The following is a 5203-nucleotide window of genomic DNA, read 5'->3' as shown; positions in this document are numbered from 1 at the left end:
CATAGTAATATACTTTATAATTATTTTTAAGCTCTCTTTTTATTGTTTAAAGTATTACAAATAGTAGTACATATATCTCCTTTTCCCCCCTAATGACCTTCCCCCAGCCCCCCCTACCTCCTGTCACATGCCCTCATCCCACAAGTCCTTTGGTTGATCTCTTTCCCCCCCCTCCTTAATACTCCCCAGCCTTCCTGCTATAATGTGACGGTCTGTTTGGTGCTTTACTGCCTCTGAATCTATCTTTTTGTTCATCAGGTTATAATGTTCTTTATTTTCCATAAATGAGTGAGATCATGTGGTATTTTTCTTTCATTGCCTGATTTATTTTACTTAACATAATGCTCTCTAGTTATAATTAATTTTTATTGTAAAAGACAAACCAGTACAAAATAATGAAAATTTTCACATCCATATTTCTACACACCTACTTATCTCTTCAGCAATGTGCTCAGTTTGGTGGATATACTTCTACACCCTTTTCTGTGAGTAATATATAAAAATATAAATTCTGGGTTTTAAATGAATGTGTAAATTGGATTAAGCCTAAATATTTCTGTACAATGACTGACCCTCTCACCCACCTCTACTCTCACCTAAATAGCAATGTCTGAATTTTCTTCAGCTTCTGTAGGGACTATTAATCTGAAACAAGTTAGGACAATGAAGCTGAAGTCACAGTTCTTCAGGGAAGACCCTTTCCCTGGAGGTGGTGCACACTCATATGAGGGCACTGCTCCCACAACGCAGTGTGCTCAGTGGGGTCTTCTGCCACCAAAATCTGGAATTAAGTCAGGAAAACCTGTGAAATAAGAGCACACTTGTTGTCTCTATTGATCATTGAACTGGGCTTTGAACTGGAAAGCCATTGATTGGAAGGGATGATATATGATGTTTTAAACCAGAACTAGAACATCTAAATTGTCTATCTTTGAGATTTAATGAAAGTCTATGTTGTAAGTGCCCACAATTTAGTGTAACTATAATTTTATTTATACAGTTAACTGACTGATAGGTGAGACTGCATGTTAACAGGACAAAAATGTGATAAGGAAAGGGGTGGAAGGAAGGTGTGTTTCAGAGTTGTTGTATTTGAATAAGAAATACCCCACCCCCCTTTTTAAATTAAAAAATAAGGCAACAAGAGGGAGACCTTGAGAAAAAGCCTGTGTTTTAAGGGAGTCCATCCCTCAGGAGCAGCAGGGACAATCACAGTGCAGCACTCGGTTCCTAAGTGTGTTTTACCTTCAGTAATGAGCTCAAAGACCTTCCCCAAATCCATTGGTGAGATGGTTGCCTAGCAATGGCTCCTCTGGTTTGCTGCTCACCAGACACCTCTGGACAGGTTCTGGGTTTTAAAAACCAGACACGTATTAGATGTCACCAGTTTCTTCAAGGCTTTTGGAGCAACCCTTCTTTCATATGTGGTTTTTCAAATGACATTTAAAGTTCATTTTAATAAATCCCCAAATATTGTGCACCTTTCCAGTCATCACTAAAAGTAACATCCCTGGCACTAGCTGGTTTGGTTCAGTGGATAGAGCATTGGCCTGCAGACTGAAGGGTCTGAGGTTTGATTCTGGTCAAGGGCACATGCCCGGGTTGCAGGCTTGATTCCCAGTAGGGGGAATGCAGAAGGCAGCCAATCAATTATTCTCTCTCATCATCTCTCTCTATCCCTCTCTGAAATAAATAAAAATACATTTAAAAAAATAAAGCAGAGACTACTATGCTTAAAAAAATAAAATAAAATAAAAGTAACATGCCTGCCCATCTTTATCACTGAGTTTACTGTGATTAAAGTTGGTTTCTATTTCTCCTGCAGACTCCTGGTAGCAGGACTGAAGCCTGCTGGAACTGTTGGCAGTTTTCAGGCTTCATGAGAGTAAGAAAACCTGGGGTCTCATTTAACATTGAGTCTCCTCTCATAACCTCAACCTCAACGATTCAACGTCTTTCTATATTTTTAAACTATCTTCCCCCTGTTTCAAGGACACTCTACCCAGCTTTATATCATGCTTAGATGACCGTTTTTCATATCTGCTATGATAGATTACTGGGCAGCAGCTTTACATGCATTATATAATACTATTGATAGTATATAATTCTCACAAAATTCTTTCAAGAAAGCCTTACCATTTTATTATTATTATTTTTCACAAATAGGATTTTTATTTGTCACCATTACAAGTATGACTTTTAAATGGATTCTTGGACTAGGGCCTCATATTCATCAGCTCATTTAACTTTAGCCCCTGTCATCCTTGGTAGCTTTTCCAGAACTGCTGCCTTCTCCAGGAAGCTCCATGAGTTTCCTAAGTTAAACTTGGGCTTCTCCAGCATTTTGACTTTTCTAACAAGACATCATGGAGCAGAGAAATAGAATGGTAGGGTTTTTCTATGTCTCTCCCAGGGCTCTCTGGAATCAGTTTATTGACCATTTCTTTCAAGTCGTTTACATTCACCTCTCGGATCATGATTTCCATCACCTTGTTCACGTCCACAGCGGACCAACTGATGCTGAGCACAAGAGGTCTTCCAAATCTGATTGTCACATTTTATTATTAAAACCAACACAGAATAGACAAAGCAAGTAACCATCGGTTGTCTTGACATCAACATGAGCTTCAATGATGCTCTGCCATTTTTGACCATGGAGCACATTTGTCATGGGTAAGATCCTTAACATGGAAATTAATTAGGCAGTTTTTCCTTGAAAATTCTCAGTAATAACTTGAATATTCTAAATGCAGCATCATCATACTGCAGATCAGCTAGGCTCACTCCAAAAACACCACCTCGAGACCATCAAATGCAATTTTTGTTTCTTGAGTTCGTGTGACTAATATTTTCCCAACATTTCTTATATTGAACATAGCTGGTGCTTTCACATTATACCAATCTTTCTTTTTGGTTCCCTTTTTGCTACTTTATAAGGCACTTGTCCTTGTCCATCACCATAGTGCTGCTCAGAATGCCAAAAAGGCAAGTCTTACCATTTAAAAATAATTAAACAGAAGCCCACAGAGGGTAAGACTTTATAACTGGTGATGATAAAACTTTGTTTATTTTATTTCTACAAATAGGGTGCATGAAGTGAAAAAGTATAATTTGCCTATGGCTGCTACCTATTATTCTTTTCTGGCCATGGTTATACTTTTCAATCACTCTAGTAAACTTCTATTATATTACTATTTTGACTTCTTTTATCCCTTAAATATCCTATATAATAAAAGGATAATATGCAAATTGACCTTAAGGGTGGAATGACTGGGAACGACAGATGCGCACTGACCACCAGGGGGCAGATGCTTAATGCAGGAGCTGCCCCCTGGTGGTCAGTGTATTCCCACAGGAGGAGCTCTGCTCAGCCACAATAAAGGCTAGAGCTGTGAGTGCAGTGGGGGTGGCAGGAACCTCTCCTGCCTACTGGGTAATTGGACATCCCCCCAGGGCTCCCAGGCTGCCAGAAGGATATCTGACTGCCAGCTTACGCCTGACCCCTCAGGGGTCCTCTACTGCCAGAGGGTGCAGGCCAGGCTGAGGGAACTCTCCCCCAAGTGCATGAATTTTTGTTCACTGAGCCTCTAGAATGTATAATATATATTTTACATCCTCTCTCGAGGCTATGTTTTTATTGATTTTAGAGAGTTGAAGGGAGAGAGAGAAAGAAACATTGATGTGAGAGAGAAGCATTGATCAGTTGCCACCTATATGCATCCTGGCAGAGAATGGAACCCAAAACCTAGGTATGTGCCCCAACCAGGAATCAAACCTATAACTTTTTGGTGTATGGGACGACACTCCAATCAACTAAGCTACCCGTTAGGGTCTTCCTTAAATATTTTTACTCTAAACACTATACTTGATATAGTTGTTCTGAAACTGATTTCTATGATGTAACTTTCTGTTTATCTATGTAAAAGAGATTTCATTGAAAAATAAGTGCTCACTGTGAACAAAGATTTATTCAAAACAATTATTGCCTACAAGAAGCTTTCAGGGTAAAGACCTACTGTGGCAAATGGTCCAGCAAAAACCCTGGGCAAAGGCAAAACTTAAGTCCTTTTTTTTCTTTGTCGTTTAAGTAGATACATGATAGTCTTACACTGATGGTGAGGTGCATTTAAACTTTTGGGCATGGTTCATCAGAAGATGAGGGTCAGACCAGTCTCAGATGTTACCTTTTGTTAGAGCTTTAACTCTCATTAGGCTTCTTCTCTTCTCTGAGCTTTAGTCATTTTATACAGTGGTATGAAGTGGCAGGAACCAGCTAAAATGTGTGTTTTTAAAAAATGTATCTTTATTGTTGAATATATTACAGAGTCCTCTTCCTCTTGTCCTCCCCACTTCTCCATTACGTCCTCAGGCCTTCCCAACACTATTGTCTGTGTTTATGGGTTATGCATATATGCATATAAATTCTTTGGTTAAGCTCTTCCTGCATCCTTCCCTCTGAGAATCGCCAGTCTATTGCATCTTCCAGGTCTCTGGGTCTATTTTGTCAGTTTATTTTGTTCATTAGATTCCACTTACAAGTGAGATTATGTGATATTTGTCTTTCTTTGACTGGCTTATTTCATTTAGAATAATACTTTCCAGGTTCTGCCATGTTGTCTCCAAAATGTTTTAATGCAACTGACACAGGAAGCAGCTCACTCACTCTGTTGATGTAATTAACTTGCCACCAGATGTCTTTCTCAGTGAAGGATACTACATCAATGGCTCACCATCAGTCCCTGCTGCTGGCTGGTAGTCACTTGTTAGTTACTAGATCAGCCTCTTGCTAGGAGGCCCATGTTTTGGGTGGCATGCATAGCCTCAAACCTACCATGGTGGCTCCTCCATTTGTGAACATATTACATAAGCGTTTGGATGGCATGACAGAAGCTGCCTGACATGTAGTACAAATCATTCTATTCACGTGGTTGTCAAGTTTATCCACTGTGGTAGGCATTGATATGAATCACCAAGATTCGCACATTTTGTGTCCAATCTCACAGTTCCATCCACATGCCTCCTTCCTACCTCTAATTTTCCAATTTTTCTTTCTTTAGATCCTCGACTGGCTAGAAAAACCATGTATTACAGCAGAAAAGCCCATTTATATTCTTACCTCAGGCTCTTTTTTCCTATCGTGCAGCCAAACAATGAAGTTTACTGCTTTCCTCTGCATATTGGAAGAACTTGGCCTCACCATCAT

General features: G+C 39.5%; 1 pseudogene across 1 annotated transcript; it reads right to left on the bottom strand.

The window, feature by feature from the left end:
• Positions 1–2238: 2238 nt before the first annotated feature.
• On the bottom strand, positions 2239–4848 carry LOC311620455 (small ribosomal subunit protein eS1-like; annotated as a pseudogene). The gene is made up of 2 exons: positions 4832–4848; positions 2239–2925 (listed from the first exon to the last, which is right to left on the bottom strand). The product of its transcript is annotated as a small ribosomal subunit protein eS1-like (transcript).
• Positions 4849–5203: the final 355 nt, after the last annotated feature.

This window comes from Pipistrellus hanaki, assembly GCF_964339955.1.
Source record: "Pipistrellus hanaki genome assembly, chromosome: 1".
Taxonomy (NCBI): Eukaryota; Metazoa; Chordata; class Mammalia; order Chiroptera; family Vespertilionidae; genus Pipistrellus; species Pipistrellus hanaki.
Note: the sequence above shows the minus strand (reverse complement) of the source record. Positions and strands in the feature narration are given on the sequence as shown.